A 12160-nucleotide genomic window follows, 5' to 3' on the forward strand; every position below is an offset into this window, starting at 1 on the left:
ATATTCTTAATAATGAAGAAACCTAAATATATATATATATATATATATATATATATATATATATATATATATAATATATATATATATATATATATATATATATATATATATATATATATATATATATATATATATATATATATGGACAAAAATTTATAGTTGGATGCTTCTGAGTAGGATAAATTATAATTTTATACTTACTTTAATGTAACTAATAGAGGGCGCCACATATGCCACATGTGTGGCATAAATTTGCACTTAACTTTTTTGTATTTTATGTAAAATTTTAATTTTGCACTTTAACACCCTGTATCTTTCTTAATATCAACATTTTATTAAAGCAATTTGGCTTAAATCGTAATATTTGAAAGTGTAGAATCTACTGTTTCTTTTTTTACAATTACTTAAGGACCACCCTGTATATATATATATATATATATATATATATATATATATATATATATATATATATATATATATATATATATATATATATACATAAATGGCTATTACCTGCTAGAGATACTGTTGCTCAACACAATAGAATAAAAATACCATTTTAACAGATTAAGCTGGTTTTACATCAAATAAAAGCTGCGTAGATGAAGTACTCCTATAAAAACAAGTACCACAGAAAAAACTCTACCTGTGATAAAATATGCAAGGAAGGTCTTCTGTTTACCCCTATCAAGGTAAGTCAATGCTCCAGCATAATGAGACTTATTAACATCATGCTGCAAAGATACTTATACAACGTAAAAATATAACAGATGAAGGTGAACAACGGATTACCGCAGGAATATATAAAAATAAGAAAATAAGTGTCTACTACTCTATGTTATCTTACAGCATCTAACCACATAGCTCCACCCTTTCTGCGCATATATATGGCAACAAATCTACTGCGATCACGAAACCCATCCTGATGTTCTACTCAACTCGCGGACAGGCTTTGAATTTAATGTTGAATGGCTGTTAAGAACAAAAATATGTGCATGGTACAATAAGCGAATATCAAGCTATATGGGTCGTACTTTTAACATTTGGAGCCGTAGGCAAAGTGAATGTACAAATATTCCAAATTTAATTAAACTGTCTTATTTATATGACCAAGTTCACCAAGAAAAAAAAAACAAATAAAGAACAACAAACATTTCATTTTTAGATGTTTTTGTAGAACTAATTCCCAACATAGTACTTATGCGCAGAGTGTATCCAAAGCCAACGCAAAGATAATTACGAGTATTTAAACAACACAAATTCTAGACTTACACAAAAGATCATAATTGATCTGTGAAATTGTGCTGAACAAAAAGATGGCCTAATATGGGTTCTACTCGATGGGAGATTTAATTTTATAAAATATGTAAGAGAACTGAGGACAAGAATACCACTTTAGCAAATAGTATGCCAAATATAGAAGGTTTAGTTTATATAGACAAATATGTATTTAGAAATAGTAAACTTCACCTACTATATGCGGCATCAGCCTGAGAGGATGTACTGAATAAAATAAAGTACATAGAAATGATAATAAGAACACAAAGAACTACTAACGGTGGCGAGCGCATATACTACAACCTCAACCATTACTGTACAAGTAATTGCAAGTTTTGTACAAATCCAATTAAAGGTTAAAGGCGAGGATGACTATGTACAAAGTAAAAAGGAAGGATATAAAGAAGATAAAAAAATATGAAAAAAGATAGTATGAAACAGTGGTAGAGAGAGTAGTCCAAAGACAAAACTAAAACACACTGGATGAGGTCGCTTATCCACAAAATACAGAGCTGGATAAACTATACAATTATACATACCAACTTATATTTCACCTGATATAAGTCTGAAGTCCCACAATAATCTAGAGCGGGAAACACGGTAGGAAGACCAAGAGCGTCAGCTTTTATATTTCAAAGGAAGAAGAAGACTAAAAATGGAATGCATGAACAAAAGCTGTGAGAGAGTGTAATTAGAATATACTGCCATAATATTATTATTTAAAAATATATTCTGCTAGTAATAAATCAACAAACATTACAAAATTTTCTTGCTGAATTTAATATTGGCACTTTGTTGTGGAAGAGATATCGTTATGTGTACAAGGATGATTGAACATGATCGATCTCCCAGTTAATTTACTTAGATGTTGTGATAAATCATAATCGACGATCCTTGGTAATGTTATATTACGTTACATTATCTAAAATTTTAGAACATGAAGAAAGTTACAAAATGTTTAACAGTGATTATAAATATATTTAAATTTTAAATAGAGTAAGATCCCAGAGCGATCAGACATAACTTATTTTCACACAGATGAAACCTTAGAGTCTCAGTAGCGTCTCGTGTGCTTTGAATATCTGCATATTTATGAAACTTGCTGAGTGACACCTGGGCAGGTACCAGGTGAGAAAGGTAACTAAAAATAAGAGCTATTTAACTTAAATTTACATAACTGATTTTTATACATATTTTGTAGAATATTATTTTGAAAATACTGTAATAAGTGTCAGACACTTGTCATGGACCAGAACTTTTGTCAGACGCTTTAAAGCTCCACTAAAATAAAATAAACTTTACTTATTTTTACATGTCTGATTTTTAAATAGAGATGCAAAAATATTTAATCGGATCGAAAACAGTAAGTATTCTTAATGTAAGTACCGTCATTATGTAATATATTCTTATTGTATTTGAATTTTTTACTCTGAGGCTCATGCGCACAGCACACTTGCGCTCATACTTCTGGTTAACTAATTTTTGTGTTTGAGGGATGTTTGGTGATTTTAATTTGTCTGACTGATTAAATAAAACTTTATTATAGTTCCATTAATAACATATTTAAAAATCAGACATGTAAAAGTAAGTAAAGTTCATTTAATTTTAGTGGAGCTTTAAAGCGTCTGACAAAAGTTCTGGTCTATGACAAGTGTCTGACACTTATTACAGTATTCAGTATCTCAGTTTCGGTCTTCCTCTTGTTGTTTTTCCTACTGGCATCTGTTTGATTATTTTGTTTGGTATTTCGCCTGCTTATATTCTTTTTACATGTCCTATCCAACGCAGCCGTCCTATTTTAATGAATTATATAATATCCGGATCCTGGTATATTTTGTATAGTTCAGAGTTGTATATTCCTCGCCATATTCCGTTTCCTTTTGTGCTCTTATATATGTGTCGCAAGTTTTTTCTTTCGAAGGTGGCTAACAACGTTTCCTCTCTTTTAGTGAGTGTCCAGGTTTCTGAGCCATATGTGAGTACCGATCTTATTAGGGTTTTACATATTTGGCATTTTGTTTTTCTTGCGACGTTACCTGATCTTAGTTGCCTAATTAAGCCATGGTAATATTTATTTGCAATAAATATTCGCCTTTTCACTTCCTCCGTAATGTTATTATCAGACGTGACTGGGGATCCCAAGTATATAAAGTTTTTTACCCCCTCTATGTTGTTTTCTCCTATTGTTATATTTTGTGGCTGCCTTATTTCTGCGTTTTTACTTACCTGCATATATTTTGTTTTGGTCTGATTGATTTTAAGACCACTATTTTGTGCAGCTCGTTCTATTTGGTTAAATGGAGAAAAGCTTAGCCATCTAAGGTTTGCAGATGATATTGTACTAATAGCTGATAGGATAGATGAGGCCAAAGAACTTTTAAATCAGCTCTACCTTTCCTCGCTAGAAGGGGGATTGAAAATAAATATATCTAAAACCCAGATGATGACAAATCTTGTAGTCAGCGAAGATATATGCGTAGAAACAAGATCCATAGACCAGGCAATAGCCTATAAATACCTAGGTCATGAGATTCGCATAGGAAAAGATAACCAAACCGTTGAGCTTCTCCGTCGTATAAGACTGACTTGGGCAGCCTTCGGCAAGCTTAACCATATTTTTAAATCGTCTGATATACCAATATGCCTTAAAAGAAAAACGTTTAATCAGTGTGTTTTGCTAGTGTTAACTTACGGTGCGGAAACGTTGACCATGACAAGGAGAACAGTTCAAAAGATCCGTGTGTGTCAAAGGGCGATGGAGCGTGCTATGTTAGGCGTTTCACTACGAGACAAGATCCCAAATTGCCAGCTACGACAAAGAACAGGAGTGGCTGATGCAGTAGAGAGAGTAGCAACACTGAAATGGAACTGGGCAGGTCAAGTGACTCGAATGACAGATAATAGATGGACAAAACGGATACTGGAATGGAGACCAAGAGATGATGCCTACCGAAGCAAAGGTCGTCCACCAACACGTTGGACTGACGATCTAAAACGTTGTCATAGGAATTGGATGCAAGAGGCACAAGATCGAAATAGATGGAAATTTTGAGGGAAATCTATGTCCAGCAGTGGATAAGCGAAGATTAAATGATGATAATGATGATGATGTTCTATTTGGTTGTATGCCTCTATCATTTCTCTTCTTGATCTTGCGATTATGTCAACATCATCTGCAAATGCTAGTATTCTAATGTTTATAGATGTACGCAAAACTGGTGCTTTGTTTGCATTACACACACGTAACGCAAGTTATTATGAATCCAAAAAATTTTTAAAGTATAAATTTTTGATTTTATTTTTATTTGTCGTTATAGATGGTTAAAACAGATATAAAAAAGAAAATTTTTGTTCTAATTATTTCAAAAAGAATTTCACCCTTTAGGAAGCGTTAGAAATGGCATAAATTGATTATGCAGAGGAGATATTCATAGAACCACTGGAAAGTCATGTTTTGACAGACGAGGATACTGGACTTAGATGGACCTTAGATGGAGATCTTATAAAAGAGAGATTCTCTCTCCTGATGCCAACCATAATGTTGCTTCCCCTATTTTTTTTTAAATTGTAAACTTTTTGTCCTTGTATAGTGTAGTGTAATGTACAATTTTATGTTTATGACATTCTACGATTGGTGGATAGGCCAAAATTGATGAAATGCCCCTGAAGATGTTTTAGGAAGCGAAAGGACTTGGGCAAGATTTAATTAATAAACTGTGCTCGATATCTGCCTTTTATTTGATTAAAGTTCATTTATTCGAGTATTCAACCTTATATCAAGAAATAATATAGTTTAATGAAATAAACATATCAGCCAAATATCAACAAATAAAGTAATAAAGACGAGTAGAGACGGTTCCGCAATAGGAAGACGATCAGCAGGAAGACCACAAAAACGATATAACGACAACTTACTGGAGACATGTTCAAAAACAGACATATCTAAGTACATAAAAAGAAGAAAAAAAGATGGACTACTTACCAATTGGATCGTCATGATGTAAATTGGAAAGGAGAAGTTTGTTTTTATTTCGTTTTGATATATAGAACACCAAAATAATATCATCACGAAAAGCAAACATGCTGGATCACATGGGTCTGCTTATGGGTTTAGAAAGTTCATGGAGCAATTCAATAATCAATTCATTCAAACTGGCGGGGAATAAATCATTCTTTGCCATTTAACATCTAATGAGGTCAAAGCTTCTCTCAAGGCGTGCCAAAATCCAAATGTACAAAACCATAATACGACCAGCAGTGACATATGGAAGTGAAACATGGACATTGAAAAAGAAAGAAATCAATAAGCTATTAGTATGGGAACGCAAAATCCTGCGAATTATATATGGTCCTTGCAGGGACAGCGTGACAAATGAATGGAGGAGCAGATACAACAATGAAATAGAGACTCTCTTCGGGAAAGGAAACATCGTAAGATACATAAAAGCCAATAGATTAAGATGGGCAGGCCACGTGGTACGGAGTGGTGACGACAGACTGATTAGCAATGTGTTTTGGGAAAGACCAGATGGTAGAAGATCGACAGGAAGGCCTAGAAAAAGGTGGAAAGACGCAGTCAGGGAAGACCTGGAGAAGATGGAAGTAAGGCAATAGTAAACGCGGCAAAAACTCACGAAGAGTTGTAAAAGCCAATGATGATAATGATGATGGAGCAATTCTTTCTTATTTTTGTGACAGGTTTCTAGAAATGTAAGTTTGTAATCGTACAGCTAGGTTTGGATTATTGGTATGTTTAAAAACCAATTGTCAGCAGTAATGTTTCGTTTGTTTCTCTTAGAGTCGCACTTAATCTCCGTACCACTTTCGATGGAGAATTACTTACAACAAATGGACCTGATAGTTGTTGCTCCAAATATGGCGCCAAATGCAGATATAAAAGGTTTTGGAAGCCAAAATTTTTAATCCATATTTATTTGGTTTATTATGTATATAGGTAGAGTTTAAAACTGCATATCAACCTCTAAATGTCTCAAATTTTTCATCTATTGTGACACATTCAAAGGGCGTGTAACGGTTTTTGCATTTACAATAAACATTTAAAAAATTTCTCGTATAGGACAAAATTTATCTGATAATCTTCTTTCCTCACGTGAATCTATATCATCAAACCTTAGGCGTTGTAGTAAAAATTTAAATCGGTACCTGGACATTGCTAGTCAAAACATCTTAACTACTATATCGTCTTTATTTCAGTGCTCGTCTGTGCTTAATCTGCCACTTTTTAATACACCTGCCAAATAGAGTAAACCAATTAAAGCACGAATTTCTAAAGCATGTTTTCTTTTGCGTTCCTCTCTTGATTATGGTTTTCTTAGGAATGTCTAATATGTTTATCTGTAGATTCAACAATAATGATTATCATGGTGTCGTTAAAAAATATCAAGTTCAGCTTTTACATTCTTGGTAACTTATTTAGCACCTATAAAATGCGCAATTAAGTTTTCTGAACGTCTTCTAACATTTTTTGGATGAATATGTTTCATCCATTTAGTAGTTGTGTATTTACCAAGAACGAAAGGCCCAGCAGAAACCATCATTTCAGCACCTTCCATATCAAAAATTTCTTGTTATGTATCAATATTTCCATTCATTTGTTCTATGTTATTTTCATCTTTGTCTTTTTCTTCGCCATTGTCGTACTCAATAATTTGTCGTACTTGTTCTGCCTTAAACGCCTACATTTTATTATGTAATTATATATTATTATATAATTTACAATAAATGACAAACTTTTAAAATTTTAAAACAACACGGTTGCCGCGCGAAAAATTTGTTTGTAATCACTAATAACTTTATGTCAAAGAACAGGATTCGACTGACACTTCGTGTGAAGAAATCAATTAACATTTGTGGGATATACATGGACGGGCTAGAACAAAAAGGTAAGTGTTGTTTAAAAAAAAAATGAGAAGTTTAGATCGGTGTAAAAATTTTGTCCTAGCGCCAGTTCTGGAAGGTTAAAATTCAAAAAAAAAAATTAATTTCATTGATATGAATTTTAACTAGTTTCAGAGCAATAAACAAATCGTCAGTAGTGTTGCCCAAAATCGGTCTTGGTCTTGCAGTCTTGGTCTTGTTCTTGCGTTTTCGCAAGACCAAGACCAAGACCAAGACCGTCTAATTTTAGCAAGACCAAGACCAAGACTGGCCGTGCAAGATTTACGCAAGAACAAGACTAAGCCTGCGAGACTCTTACGTCTTGCAGTTAGGACGGAGTGTCGTTTTAGCGAGTATTGTAGTTAGGGTATATGCTTAAATACTCTATGAGACGCAAACAAATATGTAATAAAAATTTAAAAAACTGGACTTATGGGCATTACGAACAATACCATAAACATACATCAAAATTATTAACCAAAATATTCTTTAAAAACAACACATTTGACGCGTGCTTAGAGATCATAATTACAATGTAAAAATAAAATATTTTGTACATTTTTTTCCAGCATACGACTTCTTCGCTCTGAAATTAATTATCCACATTTATAAACGCCCTCTAATCATAAAATAATCTTGCATTGATACGTCGACAGTAATATCGTATCGAAATTTTTTAAACATATGTCACCTTAGCTATAAAAAATATAACACTTATTATTACGGACACCCACTTAATAATTAAATTTTTTTCCCATTATAATTTAGTTAGGAGGAATCTAAATAAACAAATCTTATCGGCCTAAGACTAAACATTGTTTCTGCTGAGTGTGCGATGAGATCATTCGGTTAAACCAAATTTGCTGAAAGAGCGCGATAATATTCAAAAGTTTATTAACAACAGATAGTGTAGCTTACCGTGTAAACAAAATACCGAAATATTTAGAATAACGAAGTAACGATATATAATTCTCGGTTTGTTATTAGATACTTAGGGTATTGAATAGTAACGGACATTTATAGTAGTAGGTACTTTTTCGACATCACTTAACTTCATTTGACAAATTTACAATTTGAAATGGGGGACAAAGATTCAAATAGTTTTAAAACAGTCGGAGTAGTGAGCGTTGGAATTATAGATATAAAAGACCTAAAAGCAAATTTGATGAGTTTTTCGAAATAATTTATGCATCCCAAATTGCTTTGTTTGAATTGTGCCTACATAGAAAGGTTAAAATGAAAATGAAAAACAGAAACACTTCAGGTTTAAGGAAGCGTCTGATATCTTTTCACAAAAAAGAATTACAAATATTTCTTCCTGAATAACCAAAATTCTGATTTCTAAAAAAATATTCCTACTACTTTATTTTGGTAAATTAATGTATTTATTAAGTAGATATCTCCTTAATTTAAAATAACTTCTTTTGATTATCATGCTTTCTTACCTATTCTTTATTTTTTCAAGTTAGTTTTTTATATAACAGTAGAGCTAAGATTGTTAATAACATTTATGTTGCTTTAATAAGTGGATTATAGTTTGTTATCTTATCACCTAAAGAATATGTGCCCTTGATATTTGTATTTGGATTTTTGCCACGTAAAAATCTTTTTTAAGATTTACATTTCATATATGGTGGAGGTCCATCAATACTTCTCTAGACAGCAAATGTTCTTTAAAATACAGTCAAGTTTATGTCATTAATTTGTTTTTTTTTTGTGTTTTAACCATGTTTGATTGACTTTCATGGGGCTTGGTGGATAGCTGGGTTAGTTCGAGCATAGGCACGGATCGCTTAGACCGTGGCTTCAAACTTCCCTAGTAACGTTTAATAAATAGCAATAGGCTAATGGGTAACTGCAAGACTTGCAAGACTCTTGCTGCAAGACCAAGACCAAGACCAAGACCGGGAGTGCAATACCAAGACCAAGACCAAGACCAGGTGTATTGGCGCAAAACCAAGACCAAGACTATCTAAGTTTCGTCTTGTTCTTGCATTTGGGCAACACTAATCGTCAGTTTATAAGAAAAATTTGATCGCTCCGTATCTCGGAAAATGAAGCATTTGTGGACATAGTTGATATAGCAAAGTGTCAATTTTTTTAATTAGAATCACTTTTAAAGTTTGTTGCATTTATTTACTAACACCCTGTATAATATACTAACATATATTATACAAGTTGTTTAGAACTAACTTTTTGAACCTCTACTAATCAGAAAAAATTAGTTTCACAGTTTTGAGACAAGTTGGGAATCACTTTTAATCAGCTTGACCAAAGCTACCTTTCTGCAAAATTTCAGCTACTTCAACTAAAATCACTTTAACATAGGAAAAATACCTGGTCCTTTATGTGTGTTGTAAAATTTGTATATGTGCGAATATGTAAATTATTCGGGAACTCAGATTCTGTCATTTTGTTAAGTTTAAAGTTAAATTTCTTAAAGAAGCAACAAAATGGATTTTATTTAACCTTTTTATGACTACAATTAACACGGCTTGAGTAACTTCAATAACAAACATCTTGCAACAGTTAAGAAAAAACTCCAGATGGCACCGTCTGTTCACGGAATTAGTAAACTGAACTTCCCGGATAAATTATAAGTAAATGCCCTTAGTTTAAGATTCATAACTTTTCGATCCGAAAAAGTTTTACGAATCAATACAGCATTTTGAGTAGACGGTGGGATACAACTTTAAGAAAACTTTGGGGAAACTTTTTGTTGCATTTACACTAATTTCTATGCATCGCTGAACTTTTAATGTTGAAAAAGTATTCGAGTGGAATCAGGTAGTTGATTGGGTGATTATTACAGTTTGAAATTCTTGCGATTTGCATTTCATCTCTCCAGCAAAAAAACTAGTAATTGTCCGTTATCTGCTTATGCAAATGCGACTTTCAAAACGATTTTAATTAGTCTAGAAAAAATTTAGCAGATTTAAATTTTTAAATTGGCAGAAAAATGAATGATTGTGAACTTGAATTTGTTTGTAAGAATGATTTCCGAAGTAGAAATTAAAATTTCAATAAACTTATAATAAACTTTAACTGTGGCTTATTCCCATTAAAATAGTAATTACCTAAGATACCACAAGAAAATAGCTTTAGATTAATATTAAAAAATCGCTATGGGCCTAGCGTCATTTAAAATGAATTTATCCTTTCAGTCATATTCAATTTCTCTTTCTTTTTCACTTTTAACATTTAGGCTAGAGCCTGTGTGCCTTAAATTTGGCTGGCTCTTCATGGTTTTATTAATTTTCTAGTTTCTTTCACTTTTTTTATAGCCTTAACATTAAGTTTATTTTCTATTTTGTCTTATTATTCTTATTAAAAACTTTTATATATATAATTTATAATATACGATATATGATAATATGATTTTTATTTTTCTTTTGGCTATAGTGAAATATACAATAATTATGTCTTTCAAACAAGATCAGGAAAAGTCAAAACGTTTATTGACGGAGTTAGACATTTCTTACGAGTATATATCGGTCATTGATAGTGAGTCTGAGGAAGAACAAACCGCATTAGAAAGTCAAGGGACAATCATAGAATCGTATTGAAGTAAAGACAGCAGGCAAAAGTAAGGATTCTGAAGAAGTGAAAACTGAAGAAGGAAGTAAACTTTCAAGCGGTTCAGAAAGTGGTAAAGATACTTATGGTAATAGATACTAATGGTAAGTGATACAAGCTTTCAAATACCGAAAAAGTGAGAACAAAAATGGACAATGTGTGTGTGTGTGTGAGTGTGGGTGTGTGTGGTTGGAAATATGACTGCGGATTACTAGATCCATTCGCCTAATCTAATTTTGTTATTTGAAATAGTAAATTTCCGCACTTTGTAATTTTTGTTTAATATTTTTAATATACTTAACTAATAGACATTTTTAAAAATTTTAATTTTTGTTTTTAGCTTGTGTTTTTTTATATTTTTGGTTTTTATATATATTTGTAATATTTTTACTCTCTCGCTTTCTCGCTTTCTCGCTCTCTCGCTTCTATGCCATAGTTTTCGATAAAGGTTGCATACACATAGGAGCAAGGAGAGATTGAACAGGTCAAAGTAGGGTGCTGTTTTGTTTCCTTCTTCTTTTTGGTACGAGTTCTATTCTTCTGGTTCATGCTAAACTAACGTAAAAATATATCTAAAAAAAATGTCTATAGACATAGATAATAGAGTGTAGATAATATTTTACAAACAAACAAGTTAATAAAGTGATGAGTGATAAAAAAAAACAATATATACATAACAGCCATAACTCCTTAAGCAAATTAATTCCTATAGAAAAGTGGGAAAATCACTATAAAAATTTACTCTAAGAGTCCAGATTGGAATATATGAGAGAGGAGTACAGTATGGAGAGACAAACAAATAGTAACATTAATACTACTAACAACGAGGTCCGTACTGCCCTAATTAAAATGAAAAACGTAGAGTTACATAAAGCAGGAGGTCCACTCATAATAGATCGAATAACTTTTCTAACTAATCAATGCTGCCAACAAATTAAAGTACCATCTGAATAGAAAATCGCTCACCAAGTGTCCATCTTTAAAAAAGGTAATCGAAAAGATCCTAACTGCTACAAAGGAATAGGTGTTCTACCTACTTTCGGGAGATTGTTTGGAAAGATAATAAATTGAAAAATACAAGATGATGTAGGACATCTAATTATCGAAGACCAAAGTGGATTTACGCCTGGTAGATCTTGCACTGATAACTTGTTTATACTCCAACAATTAATAGAATAGCGGTTGGTACCGAAGTACATCTATCCTTCATCGACCTAGAAAAGGCGTATTATACAGTTCCAAGACTTAAATTGTGGGAAGCTTTACAACCACTCGGCATTAGTCAATATCTTTTAGGAATAATCACAGAAGTATACAGGGATAACACTACTAATCTAAAAATCGGAAATAGACTATCAGAGCCAATAAAAGTAACTAAAGGACTAAAACAAGGATGCAGTATGTCACC

The 12160-nt window shown here is 32.3% G+C and overlaps 1 protein-coding gene across 1 annotated transcript in view; it reads right to left on the minus strand.

Annotated features, from left to right (window-relative positions):
* The window catches only part of Con (leucine rich repeat protein connectin), a 1033948-nt gene that overhangs the window by 237128 nt on the left and 784660 nt on the right, over positions 1-12160 (minus strand). The window lies entirely within an intron of this gene.

Source organism: Diabrotica undecimpunctata, chromosome 3 (assembly GCF_040954645.1).
Source record: "Diabrotica undecimpunctata isolate CICGRU chromosome 3, icDiaUnde3, whole genome shotgun sequence".
Taxonomy (NCBI): Eukaryota; Metazoa; Arthropoda; class Insecta; order Coleoptera; family Chrysomelidae; genus Diabrotica; species Diabrotica undecimpunctata.